The sequence below is a fragment of the Zonotrichia albicollis genome, chromosome 6 (assembly GCF_047830755.1).
Source record: "Zonotrichia albicollis isolate bZonAlb1 chromosome 6, bZonAlb1.hap1, whole genome shotgun sequence".
Taxonomy (NCBI): domain Eukaryota; kingdom Metazoa; phylum Chordata; class Aves; order Passeriformes; family Passerellidae; genus Zonotrichia; species Zonotrichia albicollis.
Genome location: NC_133824.1, coordinates 17,744,466 through 17,763,812, shown reverse-complemented (window position 1 = coordinate 17,763,812; position 19,347 = coordinate 17,744,466). Strand labels below are relative to the sequence as shown.

Genomic DNA, 19,347 nt, shown 5'->3' with positions numbered 1-19,347 from the left:
GACAAATGGTCCCAGGGTTTGCATTCTTTGGAATATATTGGCATTTGTAAACCAAAGAAGAAAGATAGATGTAATCAACCACACTCTTATAAGAGAAGGATCTGGAAGAGTATGTTGGCAAAATCTTCAAACCACATTAAGCCCTAATTTGAAAGCATGTTTGAAAGGAAGAAAGCAATGCCTCTAATACCAGTTTATTTGTATAACAACAACTAGAAACTGAACTTGCTAGACATATTTTGAAAGATGGAAACAATTAAAATGTATTAGTGATGTAAACAGGCACTGTATTTTAAAAGAAAAGAACTTTAAACAATCAAGGTTACACATATCCACATTTTGTTGACTAATCCTCACCTTCCCTTGGTCTCCTAATATTTAGTACTTGTATTACATGGAAACATTGCATCTCTGCTTACAGAAATTCACAAGAGTTGTCTGTACATACTTTTGCTTATGGAAAAAGAATGATACAGTATCATGAGAAAAACTCCATCAGCTGCAGGATGGCAATTTTTTTGCCTCCAACATTAAAAACTTGGACCCTTCTATTAAAGAAACCAACACAGAGTGGCCAAGTCGCACCATAACATCAATGTAGCCACTCAATAGTCAGGTCATATCAACAGTAAATAGAAATTGACAAAGTACATTTGGAGGACACATTATTCACATCTTCCTCTTTTCTATACAAGATATTACTAAGGCACTTAGTATGGGAGGAGGCTTAGCAAGGAAATGAATAATCAAATATTATTTTAAATAGCTGAAAATATTTCATATTTAAGCTAAAATAAGCCTTAAATTAGCGATTAACATAACCTGCATTTTTTGCAGTCAGGTTCGAAATGCAGTGCTTCAAATTTCCGGACACTGACAACCCCTCCTTAAAAACAAAATTAAGTCATTCCAAATCCCAAACATGAACTCCTAAAAACAGAGACATCTTCATATACTCCCTTTTGACCTCCTGCAGTCTTACCAGACCATCACAGACACATTGAAACTTCAGAAAATATTGTCATAACTTCATAACATGAATCTCCTTTGATGACCATCAAAATTGTTGGCATTTATATGCATCATCATTCGCACATTAGCACACAATGAAACACACAGTTCATGCCCACTAAAGATACTATTTCTATCTCTCAGCATTCTTGCTGTTACTCTTAGTCTTGATGATTTTATGTGCAACAAAAACGTAGCTATAGAGAAGATAAAGAGTTGGAGATTTCCCAATTGACTTTTGATCTGTTTTATATAAGGCATGGTTCCAATTATTACCTTTGATGGGAAATTACTTTTAATTGCATACATAAATGTTTTAACAGGTTGATTAATGCTTTAAAAACTCAAACAAACAAAACCAATGGTATAGTCAGTGCATATCAATCACTACTTCAGGGACTCCAAAAGTAAAAAGAATTTATGTATCAGAATTTTCAAACAAGGTACGATAAAGATAATACTTTCCTAGTAACAGAGTATTTGCATCTTAGGAACAAAATGGTGGTAATTACCCCATGAAGCAGTTTAATCATTCATTCAAGGTTAAATGGTAAAACACTGAAGAAAAAGAATAATAACTTGATAACTCTAAAAATTGCCATTGATACAGAGAGTGTCAAAGTGAAAGAGGAAATGTTTATATCAGATACTAGGACGGAATCCATCCCATACTGTGAGAGTGGTGAGGCACTGGAACAGGTTGTCCAGAGAAGTTGTGGCTGTCCCATCACTGGAAACATTCAAGACCCGTTTGAATGGGGGTCTCAGCAACCCAGTCTAGTGGAAGGGATTAACCCTAACCCTTGCAACCAAAACCTTCCAATGATTCTTCAACTTCAAACACACACAAGTAGTACCATCATACTATATCCTATGCTATTTATATTGTAGTACTGGTCTGGAGCCTGTTTTCAGGAAATCCCTGCTTCAGAGGAAGGAAAAATGAATTAGTGAAATAGGATTTCAACAGGCAACAGAGAATCAGGACTATCAGGCAACAAGAGAATCAGGAATTCAGAATGTTAATGCCCCCTTTGAAATACCCATTTAATGAACTAATGTCAGATAGCTCTGCAGCTGTAAATACAATCTCAGCCATTAGAGAAAAAAAGGAAATAGTATACACAGAACACATATGTATCATACTTGGCCTCTCTTCCAACCCCATTTCACATATTTCTGTGACAGCCATTGAAACACCTTAAATATCAAAGATGCAACTCACAGGATAAAATATCTAACTTCTGGCAGTAACACATTTGTATCTACTCAGGATTTAATAGGTGCTTAAATTTACTCAGTTGCTACTGAATTCTGCTAATAACTGTGTGAGCCACTAGGACGCATATTAACAGATGCACATTCTTGTTCAGAGTTAAGAATAGAGGTTTAGAGGGAAACTCTTCAAGTGTAAAAGTATTGCTGGAGAGGGAAGGAAAACTTAAGGAGGAAAACTACAGGATTAGAAGTAAAAGCATGTCACAATAACAGAGGTATGTCCTCTGCAAGTTTCTGTTAGTAAAAGATTTAAGAAGAATTTGCTTATATAGCTAACATTACAATACAAAACCAAAAAGCCAAGGTGCAAGTAGTCAGTGGCAGTCAGACTTCAAACTGCAGCGTGCAAACAGACGCTGTGCAAGGTGATGGCATTGAGTGGGCACTGTGTTTACAGGGGCACGACCACCAAGGCCAGCATCTGGCTGCTTTGCAAACACAAGGCTAAAGTTCCAGGTGTTCATAGGCAGTGTGCTGGCTTCATCAAGAACACATTTACACTGTAGGTCTTTCAAACACAGAAGTGGGGCTTTTTGAAGCCAGAAAATTTGTGCTCTGACACCCATAACATTAGTGACAATATTTGAAAGTAACAGTTTCTATGAGTGTTTATAATATTTTCATAATTACTGTGAATGCCTGTGAACTCCAGACTATGAATGACTCAAAAGACAATTTTCTTCCATTTTAATCTAGGCAATATTCTATGCAAAAAAGTTATTTTTAATTTGAATTTTTTTTAATCAAGTGTTATATCACAGAACTTTTCAACTAATACCATACTTCCTGCAACATTTAGAGACTCATCTTTAACTACTTCCAGTAGCTTCTTAATGTCAGTATTTTTATCATAACACATAATCCTCTTCCTGTTGAAAAGACCATACATTGCACACCCCCACCCACCTCGGCATGGTTAGGCTTCTGTTTGAATACATAATCCCAGTAAAAATATAACAGCCTGAGCATCCCAGTTAGAAATTTGCTTTTGTCTCCAAAAAAGACAGCAGAGAAGCACAACACTGCCATCTCCACCTTAAATGCTGAAGTACAAGTATCACACATACAATATAGTGAAAAGATAATAAGATATAGAGAACAAGAACACATGTAAAGGATGCTAAAACTTTTGTGAGCAAATTAAGGGAACTATTGTCAGGCAGAAATATTAATTTTGTTCAACTAATGTAGTATACCAGAAAACCATCAAACTCAACAGTCCCAAACCCAAAAGGAGGCAGAGTAAGCAAGCTCCCAGCCTGTCAAGTCTCGCCCATGACATCAAGTGACAGGTATCAGAGAGAAAGCATATCTGAAAGTGTGTTATGCCTTGTTTTATCTGTCAGTGTTCTGGATGTGCTGGCTCTTCTAGTGATGAACTTACATGCTGGGAAACAGATGACAACTGACTTAACTGCCATAGATGCAATTTGCTGGGGTTCTCCACCTCAGATATATAAAAGTGGGTTATACTTGGAGCAAAGTACAATATGAAGCCTGAAATAGATGCTCCAGACCTTAACTCAGTTTAGTATATGTTCAGTGGCAAACAAGTATTACAAAGAAGAGTTTATTAAGGTTTCTTACAAAAAAAAAAAAAAACAAGCAAAAAAACCCAAACCAAACAAACCCAAACCAAACAAACAAAAAAAAAAAAAAAGACCCATAAAAAGGGAAAAAAAAGAGTAAAGCCTTTCTTCCCTCTTAATCCTCACACAAAGATGAGCAAAGTCCTTTTTCCTGTTGTGGATTATTTGAATACGCATCTTCATTTAATGGTATTTGCTAAAGCTTCAAGTTACCTGAGAAGCAGGTCCTTCAAGGGAAAATATGGAAGGTGACAAACAGCTTCATCAGGCACCACAACAGAGCAAGCAAACTAAATTGCTGATGTGTGTTAAGCTTTGGGTGAAGCTCAGAAGTGGAAGTGCTCCTGGCACCCACTGCAGCCTGATCAAACAGGTGAGCAATCACACGAGCCTGCTGCTACCAGAACCATTACTTACTCTTCTGCCACTGACTGGGAATCCCTGCCAGCTCCTGCAGCTCAGGCAAATAAACTGACAGAAAACCATCCTATCAAAAGCAGTTCAGTTTCTGCCACTTAAGCTCCTTGGATCAGTTTCCTAAAAGGTCAGCATAATTTCAAAGAGTTTGCTGACACAATACGAACAGGCATAGATAAATAGCACCACCTCTCTTCTTCATAGGTCAATGAGGAACATTGCAACAGAAGAATATGCTGTCAACTTAAGTGCACCCACAATTTGGGCACCAGATAGTGACACAAAAGCTACCAAGATGACAACTATGAGATGAGAAAGCAACTGAGATAACAAGTAAGATGAGAAAAGCGTTCTTGTAGGTAGCTTTTGGCTAAGGAAAAACCAGGACTCATGAACTTTGTCCCCACCAATAACACAAGTTAATTTTAAAAGCAAACAATAAATGGACAAACTACAAAATATCAGACAGACAAGCACCCTATTTGGTGTTTTAGTGTTGGTATACAACCAGATAGCACACAACACTAATGCAGCCAAGGAATGGTTTGGACAGGAAATTTCCAGAAAACAAGTCCAACACAGAGAAAGTTCATGCTTTGTAAATAGTGAACTTTCTTCAAGAGACAGTCTAAAAAGGTTGGGATTTTAGGCATTAGAGTGAGTGAATATATTTACTGGCTACAAAAGGCATGGAAAAAGCTCAGGGCCTTCAACTATTTACCTAGTTTGTAGATGTGAAAACAGGAATACTTTAACTACATACACAAGGAGATAATTTAGAGGAGATCACTGATGACAAATATTCTCCCCATCATCAGGTTCGATACCATCAAGGTTCTGGCAGGAACATGAAGGAAAACAAAGCACACAATTGTATGGTCAGTGCATCCTGCCACTTAGATCCTGCTTGGCACAGATCATGTTTCAGAAAAATATCTCAATCACCTGATGTTCTATGTACAAAGCATGGCCATCAAAGCTCTAGAAAAAGCTAGATTTGCTGAACAGAAGTGAAGCAAAATAAACTTTACTTCCATTAATAGCAAACAGACCTGGAAGGATGTTAGGACTGCCAAACCACTGCCAGCCTATGTCCTTCAAAAAAGAGTGAAAAACACCAAACATTTGCGGGACACTGAACAATGGAAGGAAAATTGTGCTCAATCCAGCCCCAGAAAACAAACTTCAGCCTCCAACTGGAAGCCAACTGGAGATGACCTGCATTTGGGGATGCAAATCTCAATAGAAAACAAAGGAACTCAAACAAGTCACAGGTATTATTGAAAGAATAACTTCTAAGGCAACCACTGACAATTCCCTTACATCACAGTTTGAAAGTCTGAACTAGAAAGACAATACAGCAACACTGTTAGTTAAGTATAAATAGGCTCAGAAGGCTGAAGGACAGCCTATAAATAGGACAGAAGAATGCTCAGATTTTAGCTCACTTGGTACAATACAATCAGGAGAGGTGGAGTCCATGAACTTGATGTCAGTGGAGACTACCATTTGCACATCAATTAGAAATAAACTATTTCCAGATACGCATTCCAGATCCTTTAGTAAAAGGCCACTGAAGCCTGGTCCAAAACACAATGGTGTGAATGTGACTTTACATACCTAACTTGGGACAAAGAAGAGAAACACTAAGAAGAATTTTGTTCAAGTTTGAGAATAGAAGTTCTAGAACAGGACAGGAAACATACATGGAGAACACTGCATTCATGAAAGGAGTGAGGGATACAGTGGTGTATCAGAACAGCCTTCCTCCTTTCCTGCAGAAGTTTGAATGTGTTGGATGCAAAACTGTTGTATACAAGGCTCAGGAATTATGAGTTTTCCAGATTTATGGAGGTCTTCTGTGCACCATACAGCAGTTATTACCAAACACTTTACATCTGATCCAGGAGTACTTGACAACAGGTTGCACATTTTAGAAGTACAAATTTCGTTTGCTAGATTTTTCAGCTATGGCCTCTACAGCCTGTTACAGAAATACTTTTTTCCCACACATATAAAGAGAGAATGTAAACTATAATATAATTAATTAACTATCACAAAAGCCATTTCCTCCAGAGATATTTCTTTTAAATGATAGCAAGTTTTCCAACATTTAATCCAAATGTCCAAACACAGGTGGGGATATCAGTAGAAGTCTTGTGCAAGATTTCATAGAAACATAACCTAACAGATTTTCTCAGATTTACAAGTAACTTTAAAAAACAGCATTTTTAATAGAGTTAGATTCAACAGCTTGGGTGAGATGGGATCTTTGGTAGCCAGCTGGACAACAGCTTAGGCACTGCAATGCTTAGAGAGCTGCTGCCTGACTTCAACTGGATACTTCAGAGAGGTCAAACCTACAGCCAGGAAAACAATTTGGCAACAAGTCCATTCCTTCATACATACAGGGAGTAGCCACCTGGCATTAGTAGTGAGCATGTTCACATGCTGGACTTCACAGGATATCTGATACAGATCTAGGACAGATCAGAAGAGATTCAGAGAGTGGAAAACTTCGATTGATTTCAGTGGAATTGGGATACTGATCAATCTCATGGTTCAGGTACCTACAGTTCCCCTAGAAATGAGGTATAACAATTCCTCTGAAAGTACACATGAAAAGATAATGTATTACAGTCCAGAAAGCAAAGCCGTTAAAACCATTATTTCACTTCTCAGAAGATTTAACTGACCACCAGAGACATTTCATATATGGTTACACTCTCTCATGTTTGATCTGTACTAATTTACCATTTTGCAAAAAAAATTATTTCAAGATTCAAAGACCTAGGAAGAGAGCAAGGAATAAACATAACATAACCAAAAACCAACAAGCAGAGAAAAAAAAACCAACCAAAACCAAAAACCAAACACAAAACCCCCCACCACCACCAAAAACTCAAAAAAAAGGGCAAAATACCACAAAAACATCAAATGAAAAAGAGGTGAAAGAGAGAACTCTTGGTTCTTTGGTTTCCTGGGCTAAGCCAAGGAAGCTCCAAATTCTTTCCCTGGACTCAAATCACCTGGGTCTGTTCTGAATTGTTTAGTGAGCAAGAGGCATCCAGGTTTTGCTTATACGGAATGTAAGCAGCCCAAATCTTGCTGATAGTCAAAACATTTTATACTACAAACTCGAATATTGAAATGTTTACAAAACAATTAGCAAACATATAAAGTATGTTCAATTTTTACAAACAGTTCAATCATCATACAAAATGTAATGCAGCGATTTATTTCTCTCTCTGAATTTAATCTCCTAACTAGAATAGAGTTTGTAGTCAAAACAAAGACAAAGCAAGCTATCCCTAATTACAGTTGCTGTAGATAAGGTTTCAGCCATATTGTTGAAAAGGAATTTGTAGAATACTGTCTCTCTCTAAGTTTTTTAATTCTTCACAGATTTTTCAATTAAGATTCTAGGTGCAATTATAGATTAATCAAAATGTAGGAAACAAAGATGTAGATGTAAACAAGATTTAGACTGAACAGAAAAAGCCTAGTTTAGGACTGAGCTGGTAATGATTGTGATACAATCTACTTGACAGCAATGGTTTTCTCTCAGGGATGTTTTCCTTATTCAGCACACAGAATGCCAACAACTAAGTCTGGGTAACAGAGCAGCATTTAGTCTTCAGGGTCCTTGCTACTTCTACAAAGGACTAGAGGAAATGAAAAAATAAAAAAAAAAAAAAAAAGAGCACATTAAGGAAGTTAAAAACATCTTGTCCTCCTTTCTCCCAGGGTTTTTTCCTCTGTTTCTCTACAAGTTGCGTAAAACTTTCATAGCACCCCAACAAAACTGTCTACTCTCCTTTCAGGTGTCTGTCTCAAGGCACCAGAGAGGACTAATCATTCCTGCAAATCTCAGCACACCATCTTCAGGGAAAATACTCAAGTAACATACGGTGATTCATGCATAATCAAGGGAAAAAAAGTCAAATTTTGTATGTGTAAGTGACAATATATTACATGAGAAGATCATAAGTCTTTAAACAGAAAGCCATCATTTTTTCCTTTCACTGAAAAACATACATTAAAAAAGGGAAAAGCCATTATGTAACAAAGGGTAAGATTACACTACACAAGCATAGAACTTGTTGCCCAAGTTACTTCAGCCCAGTTACAAGTGTTCACTCTGCAAGACTAAGCAAGTGAAAAGTCCAATTAACAGCATTATGCATCAACTGATCAATATTCTTTTAATACCTTTAAAAGGGCATTTCTGAACTTAAAAAAATCTGTGTGTAGACAAATCCAACCACATCACCATAAAACTGCTTCATCTACAGTTACTAGAATTTAATTCTATACTGCTCCTTGTCTTCACACCAACAACTGACAAGTGACATTTTCAGAAGATGTTTAAGGGCTATCTCTTCCAATTTTACGGCCACCCTTTGCTTCTTGAGAGTCTTAAGAAGATACTTTTCTATTTATTTTCCAGAGTTATAATCTATATGCCAAATCTTAATTCAGGAAGAAAAATAATTTCTGCTAACAGTAAATGGCATCACATAGGTACTACACATTCATTCATTAGGTTTTGATTAGATCCATGCTGTACAAAACAGTTACTGCCCATGATTAATATACATTCATCTACTAGCAAAAAAACAGAATGAAAGCTCCTTTTCCAGGAACAGGATGAGATCTCCTTTCATTCCTGTCGCAAAACATGATTTTTATACCACTGTTGACCCAATATCCACTCCTACATGAAAGAAGAGGCTTCAAATATTGCAATTTCAATTTTTCCCAGAAGAGGGCTACTCCAGTTCTAATGCAGCAGACCTCAATGAGATAACAGAAAAATGCTGCATGTGATGCCTAAACTTAACAAGGTCTATTCTGCACAAAGTACTTTTCAGCTCTGGTGCCCACATCAGCCTTCCAAATCACAAATTACAGAAAATAATAAAAAATGCTGTCCCACAGAAACGTTCTCAAGATCTGCCAGAGGTTATGTTGCAGGCTGAGTGCTAAGCATCAGAATAGTATTTTTGTGCAACACTTACATTAGCCCACAAAGTTTCCTGCCAGTGACAAGAATACATCTCTTAGTACAATATTTCAGTTACAGTTAAAATGGCAGAAGTTCAGCAACTCAGTAGCTTGCCTATTTAACTAAACACAACAAAAGCCAGTATATATAAACTTTAAAAGACTGAAGATACTAATATTTTCATCTGCAAATCAATACCTTCTCAATAGGTCAATATTGATAATTATGATGACGAAATATTGAGACTTTTCAAAATGTTGTTTACTATCACATATATAGTCATTTTTGTCATCCACACTATTAGGTGCTATTTTACATACACTATTTACTATTTACACTATTTTACTTGTTCAAAACTAGAAAGGAGTAAAAAGATTTGCAAGTGTTATGGTCTACAATGCAGTCTCCAACTGATGATACATTTTAAAGTCTACTATAATCTTTACCAAGTTTTGAGGCAGCTATAAATGGCATGGTAAATTTGGTTTTGAAATCAATGAACTTTTAAAGAAATCTGTTTCCCATTTAGCTCTGCAACAAGACACAATATTTTCATTTGTAAACATGCTGGTTTATAATCAAATATTTTCTGCTTTTGACAGTTGCCTGAAATAAAATCTACTGAACTCTAATAACTTACTTTAAAAATAAAGCAGTACCTTTTCAACATAAATCTTTCAATACTTTCTGCACTGGTCCACAATCTAACATATATGGAAAGATTTTAAGGAAAATTTAATCGAGTGTCCAAATATAACTTTACTTTAAGCATTAGGTCATCTAAACATCTGTCTCCAATATATCCCTAGGGATTTAAATAAAAAATCAGCTAAACATGTACAATCATTTTGAAAATAAATAACAGAACAAATTTAGTCTTGATTATGATTATCATGCTTTTTAAAAGGAAACATTTATTCTAATAAGAAAAGTCTGAACTAATTTAAACTTTATGGACATTAACTTAGAAGAGTTTCATACTCTAAATAACACATTTCTTTCCATTTAGTTTAGTATCTAATAACATTCATGGGTTTATATCTGCAGAAATCCTACATGTTTTCTTCCTCCCTTTTGGAAATGCCTAATCAATAAGCTTCATATCTCATCATATTAAAAAGTGAAATTTTATAGGAAGGAGAAAAGTTTGCCAAAAATCAACAGAAAAGATTGATTTGTTTTCTTTTTTGTCATCTGGGTTGGCCATCATCATATTTGACAATAAGGAACAAGATGCCAGTCAAAGCATATAGCATGCTGATACTTATTATCTTCACTGCTTGTGAAAAAAACACAATAAAGATTGTTTTAAGCAAGTACTGTCTCATTACCCAGTTAGCATTACAGTTTTGCCTTGTAAAAGTTTTACTAAGAGGTATAATGAATAAGTGGCAGCCACGTTTCCCTTGCTTAATGCAACAGCCCCAATCCCCTTCAGAATCCTAATCCCATTTAGGAGAGGAGAATTAAGCACTTGTCTGCAAACACAGTCCTTTCTTAAAAGTCCTATTGCTTTGGCTCTGCAATAACCAGAGACTTAGAGAAGAATGAAGGGCAGCTCTGTGAAGACTCTCAAAGCTCTCATATTCTTCCAGTACTCTTGTACTCAGATTTTTGCCCATTCCTCTACATAACTCTTCTTTTTGATGATGAACTGATCCCAGGATGAACTAATATAGTAACCCAGAACCAAAAGAGGCTATGAAGAATCTGATGGCAGAAGCACCTAAAATGGGCACTAGACACAATGTTTTGAATGTGCTGCATGAACAAAGCAAGCACTCTTGCTTTACACACTGTTATGTAATTCTGACAAAATTAAGGCGTACACACAAGATTGTGCTGCCACTGGTCAGCATCAATAGTAAGGCAATGTCTTGGAAAATAAATTCTTCTAAAAACCTACAAGCATCCTGACACTTTGTTTTGTACTTCTTGGCATGGGGTTATGTTATACACACATTTACACCACCAGCACTGCAAACCTGCCTCTAGAGAACTTACATGTAACCAACCTTAAAAACCCCCGGTGTATCATCACAAATCTCAAGCATTCATAATTACATGGCTCAGATCCAAAAATTCATCTAAAGATCAGGAGTACCATCTTTATAAAACATCTACAGTTCATAATTTTAAGCTTTAATGCCAAAACACTGAGGATAAGATTTGATTTTAAACTGAAATGATAATCCAACTTTCAAATTCAGAAATTAAACACATAGCTCCACAAGCTGGAAGAGACATCAAATACCACAGAATCCATAATAAAGAAATAATTTTTTTTTTCTGTGTCTCTGATTATGCGAGTTAGAACCATTCTTTTTTCACCATGCCCTTCATGTTTTACCGAGTTCAGTATGTTATCTGGAGCCAGCTGAGAAAACAAAGTTGAGTGATATTTACTTCACATTCAAAATATATACTAATTTTGAAAATCAACACTCTAACTAAATATTAAGAAGCAAGTGTTAGCAATAGAAAAATAAGTAAACCTTAACCCTGCTGCAAAGCCACTCAGAATTGGCTCTAAGAGGAAGTGAAATAAATAGCACAAAGAATTTTCCAAAACTGAAAGGGCTACTAAGACTCTCATTTGCTTTTGGGAGTGTTGCTCTTTGGGGTCACCAGCCACACATCTGCATACTTCAGTATAATAAAAACAATAAAAAGTCCAGGAAACTAATATAACATACCGATCTGGGAAATGATTCATTGACTAAAGACTAAAAGATGACCCATAAACTGTGTTTACTGACAAAAATTGATGGATTGAAAATGATCCAGAGGGAAAACAAAAGCAGCTGTTAACAGTGCAGCTCAGTGATTGAAAAGCAGACCTAAAGGCCAATTACTCCTATGTATATACACCATACACCCACTGTATGGGTGGGACTTCTCAACAACATTCAGACTCTCACAGTTATTTTCTCATCGGAAAACCACCAGTGTAGACAACTGAAATATGAATTACCTCTTTCACATGTTGGTGCAATGGTATCTAATTGCAGTGATTCTTCAGGATAAGACATGCTGCAGAAAAAAATGGCAGACACTTATCCTGTAACTACTCTACTTTCAACACACCTGAAACAGCTGACCTGTAGTACAGATTTTCTGTAGAGAAAATACTATCTTAAGATGGCTGATATTTAACACTTTCTTGCACAAACAATAATTATTCATCAGAGAGTGAGAGTTTCATATTATAAAAACCAATATTAATTTACTTTATCCAACGACAGGACCAGTGTTAGTTTCCACAGGCAGCAAATATCAATTAATCTCCTCCAAGGGGAAAAAAATTTATTGTATGTTTTCAAATCCAGTTGAAGAAGAGCCCATTTAAGGCCTTTATAATCAAGGCTGAGATACTTTAAAATACTTAGAGGCATCTCTATTATCCATTCATTGCAATACTGATTTTCAAAACTTCCAGGTTCTATAAGCCACATCACTATCTGAAAAGGGTTTTTTTTTCCCCCTTGTCTTTAGCCCTTTTAATTCATACCAACCCTAATCATAATACTTCAAGCAGTCTGAAAAGGTCAATATAATCATTTTTCAGAGAGAATTTCAGTCTCGTAACAGACAAGTTCCTCCAGTCTCGTGGGTATGATTTTGAGTGTCTCCCACCCTGCTAGCTTGAAATGGAAAGGCAGCAAGCATAAAGAAAGAATTTTTACATTTGTAAGTACATCCAAGGTAATGTCACAGAAAGTAAGCTACAGTTAAAGGAAACTTTGTAATATCATCACTTAACAGGCAAAATTGCCAGATTTTATGCACAGAAATAACCAGAATCAGTTTTCATTTTCTCTTCTAGAACACTGCCACAGAAAACACATCTACTATTATCAAAAGTCATGCTTTGTTGCTATATGTTAGAATTATATTCTTACTGCCTAATAAACTTTTGTGTTACAACAATTTAACATGAATTTGAAGATGTACATCAGTCACTAAGCACAACTGATGAAAAAATAAACAGTAATGAAAAATTGTTCTTTATGCCAATATAATCTTGGCTCAGAGAAGCTGTAACAGCTTCAGAATTGCCTTTGCAGACAAAGCATTTTTTGCCTACAAATTTTACAACAGGCATGTTCCAGTATTAATTATTTTGACTACCTACGTGCTGTTATATGTATAACACACTGTTCCACAATATTATTTAACTTTAAAATCTGACAATGAAATTTTATAGCTTATTTTGAAGAAGTGTGTATGTTCAAGCTTTTATGCTTTGCGGTAGGTCTCATGCCTGTGCAAATACTTGAAGGAAGTTAACAGAGGCTTACAGCAGTATGTATGTAACACAGCAGTCTTTGCTTATAGATTGGCATTGAGAGCTTGATGACATTTCTGCAATATTGCATAAAATCTATGCTAAAATTAAAATAATCAAGACTCAAATTTCTCACTGTGGAAATCAGTAGCTATTTGCATATTGATTATACTGGGACACGAATTTAGCCCAAGTTTTTTATTTATATATGGTATCATAGCATTACAAACATCTATTGACCTTTACCAGCCAATATATCACCACTTGACACATCACCACTTACAATTCTTGTGCTTAATTTAATGACAGTGAAATTCAGTGCCACTGGCTGTGCAGTACACATACGGAATCAGCATTTATTGATCATTATTTATTTGACATCTTTAAGCTTTTATTTTGCATATTATAATTGAAAATTACATATGCTTATCTTCTTATCAGCAACAGCTTCAACATACATTTTTATCGCTCGGCCACAGGTAGGAAAAAAAAAAAAAAAAAAAAAAGCACATTAGCATCTCATTGTAGTATTGCACTGCCATCTTGTGGGCACTAGATCGAATGAGTGCAAATAACTTCATTACTCTTTTCTGGGTGTGAAGTTGGTCGTTTTGGCAGGTTTGGGTTTTTGTGGAGGGTGGGAGATAAGGGGTGAGGTTTTTGAGAAAAAACTTGTTACTCTAAAAACAACAGAAAATTGATAACCCTCTTAACACCTTCAGGCTTACCAGTGGATAGGGTAAGTGCCTTATTACACCCATAGAGGATTCTGTGCACAAAATGTTTTATCCCCATTGGCTAAGACACCAGGCTAAATACAACAAACTTCTCACTTCTACCAGTGTATCCTATTTGGAACAAAGACACACTTGGAATTAAGAGGTTGCTGCAGGATTCTCAAACCAAGTGAGTACCAGACCAAGTCTGAAATTTAATCCCCAGGTTCAACAAGCAGTTTGGTATGAGCTGCATCTGAGTCCATCAACCAAAAAATTCTTCTTTTCAGAGTCCCAGCTTCTACAGAAACATACTACAGGTGTCATAACATGTTAGAAATTACAAAAATTCTTAGTTTGTTTCTGTCACTCTTACATAAACATGCAAAATTTACTTCATACCCTAACCCCTCATATAAAAGCTATTACATCAAAAAAAATCCCTAAACATAGCTTGAAACACATATAAGAGCTCCAAATAGCTGCTCATGAGTTGCCAGTACACTGCAATGACTCAATCAAACAAGATCAGTTCACTCTAAACACTCTCTGGACAGAGTTGAGGTCAATGACTGAGTCTAAGTGGAGGCCAGTGATGTGTGGCATCCCTCAGGGCTCTGTCTTGGGACCGGTGCTCTTCAGTGTCTTCATCACTGACAGACATTGAGACATCCCCAATATGCAGATGACATGAAGCTTAGTGGTGCAGTTCACACAACAGAGGGACATGAACCCATCCAGGATCCTGGAAAAATTTGATAAGGGGGCCTACAAATACCTTATATGAAGTTCAAGAAATCCAAGTTCAAAGTGCTGCACCTGGGTCAGGAAAGGAGCAACATGAGTAGATGCTGAGACAAGAAGTCATTGAGAACATCCTTGCAGAGAAGGACTAGGCGATTCATGTGGATGAAAAGCTGGACGTGAATCAGCAATGCGCACTCACAATCCAGAAGGCCAACCTTAACCTGGGCTGCATCAAGAGCAGTGGGAGGAGGCCAGGGGAGCTGATTCTGCACCTCTGCTCTTGTGAGACCTCACCTGCAATGCTGCATCCAGATCTGGAGTCTTCAGCACAAGAATGACATGGACTTGTAGGGCAGGCATAGAGGAGGCCACAAAGACAGACTAGGAGAGCTGGAGTTGTTGAGCATGAAGAAGAGAAAGCTCCAGGGAGACCTTGCTGTAGCCTGCCAGTACCATTTATGAGTGACTTATAAAAAGGAGGGAGAGGAACTTTCTATATGGACAGATAGTGACAAGACGAGGGGCAATGGCTTTAAACTGAATGAGGGAAGCTTTTGATTAAATGTTATGAAGAACTTCTTTACTCAGAGGGTTAGAGCAGGTTGCTCAGAGAGGTTGTGGATGCCCCACTCCTGGAACTGTTCAAGGCCAGGTGGGATAGGGCCCTGAGAGACCTAATCTAGTGAGTGGCATCTCTCTCTATGGCAGGAACTAAATGATCTATAAGGTCCTTTTCAATCCAAACCACTCTACAATTCCATGATTCTGCACTGCAATTTTCATTTGCTCCTTTTAAAATAAAGCTACATTGCAAGGGTATTGCTTCTTCAAATTACTTAACTGTCTGAAAATTTAGAGTTTTGCTAGCTGCCAGCTTTGCATATTTAGCAAAATGTATGAAAGCTCATGAGGATTTCATTAGTTTCCACTAAAATTAAACAAGGTTTTCTGTGGCAACCCAATAACATAATTTAACATGTTACCCAATAATAATTTAATTCAGTTAGAAGTATACAAAGCAAACAGTCCAATCTCTTTCAGATTCAGATATTTTTAGAATTATCAGCTGGTAGAACAGGGGAGACTCAGAGACTGAAAAATGCTACAGAACTAAAGTTTGAAATGCTATAGTATGTGGGGAAAGTACACTAAAAATTTTCCACTGGGAATGGTTTACAAGGTAACTTCAGCTGGCTCACTCCATAGCATTCTGCACACCCTCAGCTGCTGTCACTGCTCTGGTCTGCAGCATGCAGCTGTATTCTACCATATTGAAAAATGTCACATTGCATGGTTTTGAATTGAGTAGGAGACCAAAGCCTACAATTCAAGTACACTGGCCTCAAAATCAGCATCCCTGGAGCTTCCCTGATGGCTCTTCCTTAACTGTCCTGATTACTGTACTGCCTCTTTGAACTGTAAAATGATGAAAGCAGTAGGGGCTACATAGACCTTGCACAGGTACTTCACGTTTTCTTTTCAGCAGGTTTCATAAAACACAGAGTGCATGGATGGTTGTCTGAGCAGAAATAGATAGAAATCTTTCCAAGTCCTAACTTCTCAACTGTTCCTATGTCCTCCCAATTTCTACAAAGATACTGGAGGAGGTTCAGGATATCTGATATCTCAGCTTACATGCACTTAACCTTATTTTGGTCTTCTCTTACCCAAACTTCTCTTCACCATATGGCTAACCAAGCAACTCCCATCCAAATCTCCAAGTCCAACACCAGGTTGGTACACTATTAATTTCTCAGACTAGCAAAGAAAATTGGCTTAATTGGTTGCTTCTAGTGCATTCCTTTGGAGCACTTTAACTTGTAGAATGTTTCCTTGAAATGATTACTTTTTGACTGCTTCCCATCCTTGGCTTTTTAATTTAAAGAGCTTGCAAACATCTGAAATACCAAATCAAGGCAGTGAAAGACACCAAGCATGAACTGTGGCCTCAGATAATATTTCAGCCTTAAGTGACTTCAGAGAAATAGAAAAAGGAAGATTTCAGTACATTAAAATTTTATGGTTTCAAGTCAAGAAAGTTTCAAGGTGTAGCTAAGTACTTAGCTAGATGAAATTACCTCTGAGCATTAAACAATTAATTTAGTAACATGTGAATGCCCGTTGCATGGCTTAAAAGGAAGAGAAAAGCACCCAAGAAAACACAGAATACTCCTCCTAACTTTAACTCCCAGAAAACTGTCATAAAAATACAAACAAGCGAGGGGGAGGACAATAATTAAACAATTTTCCTGCAGTTTCAAGTGCTTCCTGTACATCTATCACTCCCTCTCCCATTCACAGGGACAAAGTAACCTAAGGTGTTTCACTGATTATGCAAGCTAGTGTGCCTTGTAATGGTTTTTGTCTGCCTAATGCCTCATGCAACAGGAAGACCAAACACCGGTTTTAATACTGTATCTGCATTTCACAGTCTTTGTTTGACAAGTGGCTTTCCTGCCTGTAGATCTGGTTCAAAGAAGTTGCTGCTATCCAGGTTAATCAACTTTGTCTACTCCTGAAATAAAACACCTCTCAAGAGAAAAGATTTGGACTTTCAAGGGAGCTTAAGAAAATTAGACTCCCAAATCCTATTAGGTTTCAATGCAGCTGGAAACCTAACTCTTTAAAAAAGAATTTTAAAAAATATTAAAAAATTGAAGCCAAGAAGTGCAGAGAGGCAGAAACCCTGCTGTTTCATGAAAACATGAAGAATAGGGGGGAAAAAAGATCAGCCTGAATTATCCCTATGAAGTAACAGTTTTGTTTTAAAGCTCATTTTGTTCTGACTTTTTCATATTAATTTTACAGTAATTAATTTTGCAGTTCATGTTCATTTATTAAATGGAATTAGGCAAAGAGACATACCTAATTTTCAGCAGAAAAGTACTTAAAGATTGGTTAAACATTACAGATCTGAAAAACAAGTCATCTAGTTATCACTTGCTAAATATATGAAATAAATTATTTAAATTTTTAACTTCAAAATTTAAAATGTTTATAGGTTATTTGTACATGTATGGAAGAAAGCGAGGCTATCATACAACTAAATATAATTACATTTTATTTATGTTACGTGCAGTTTTAGCTAATTGTTTCCATCTGCGATCTTTTGTTATTAAAAAAACAAGAACACGCCTATATCAAACAGAAGCATCCTAAAACCTTCAGGGTAACCATATGCAGCCACCAGCCTTCACTGTGCCATGGGTATCTGTGCAATTGTTTATGACATTTGCACTTCATCATTCAAACTGGCTCAACACCCTGTTACGAGTATGTCTTGACAAATTAATCTGGGTATCACATAACATACTTTGCACTAGTCAGTTCCTCTGTATGAGGAAATATCCATTGACTTTATATGCAACACTATTGTTTTAATTTCTGCCTTTTCCATACAGGCAGGCAAAACAAGGATTTTTTTGATCTTTGCATTTTAGAGAAACAATTCTTCTTGTGACTTGAACCCTGTACTGACTGAGCTCCTCAAATAACATTTTGAAGAACTGCTATAAATCTAAGGAAATCAGAAGCTCGCAAGTTGCTCTTTTCACAATGATCGTTACAGTTTAGAGTTGATTTTCTGTTTAATTTTTTTGCTATAAATTCCACACATGCTTTAGCTTACTAATTAACCATTAGAGAAAAGGAACATGCCTGCAGTTCCCTGTACTAGAATGGCCTCAACTCACTAATGAAGTGTCCCAATTAGGTTTTAATCAAAGTCCTTTTCCTCACTATTGTCATACACCCAGGCAAGCAAACAAAACCAAGCATTTTGAATTATGCTATTAACCTTCATTGAGGAATCTGAAAGATGGGAGTAAACAATGCCGGCAGAAGTAACATAAGCCAAGACTGTGTAAGACTTTGTTCATATTTAAAATTTCATTCACTCTCAGGAAGCAGAGCTTTCCATTTCACATGAAGTCAGATTGCAAGCCACATGAAAGCAGACACACCCCTTGACAAAGTATGCATGAGATCTATCATGCCTGACTTTTACAGTTCAGTTACAGCAGAGAGCTGTTCAAGTTTAACTTAGCAATGCCTCTGACAGCCAACAGTATGCTGATATATTTTCTCTTAAAACACTGAACACTTTCCTTTCTCCTTCTTCCAGCATGCCAGTATCTTCCATTTTATCAGTCCTGTAGACTAGGGGTCATGCTTGATTTCTTTCTTTCTTTCTCTTCCCCTGTCTTAATAAGTATGAACAAGTCCTGTCATCTCCCACAAAGCATCAAAAAATCTCTTTCTTCCTGATCTGCCAGCTTTGGTTTATCTCTAATA

At 36.7% G+C, this 19,347-nt stretch overlaps 1 protein-coding gene across 3 annotated transcripts in view; it reads right to left on the bottom strand.

Moving 5' to 3' along the window:
* SLC25A21 (solute carrier family 25 member 21) overlaps positions 1-19,347 on the bottom strand; it is a 235,988-nt gene that overhangs the window by 213,812 nt on the left and 2,829 nt on the right. For 2 of the 3 annotated variants that reach the window (XM_074542662.1, XM_074542660.1), the window contains exon 1: positions 4,092-4,300. The exons of the other annotated variant lie outside the window; for it this stretch is intronic. The gene's annotated coding sequence lies outside the window, so the exon portion shown is untranslated. Of the gene's footprint in view, positions 1-4,091; positions 4,301-19,347 lie in introns of those variants that run through there. 3 annotated transcript variants of the gene reach the window in all.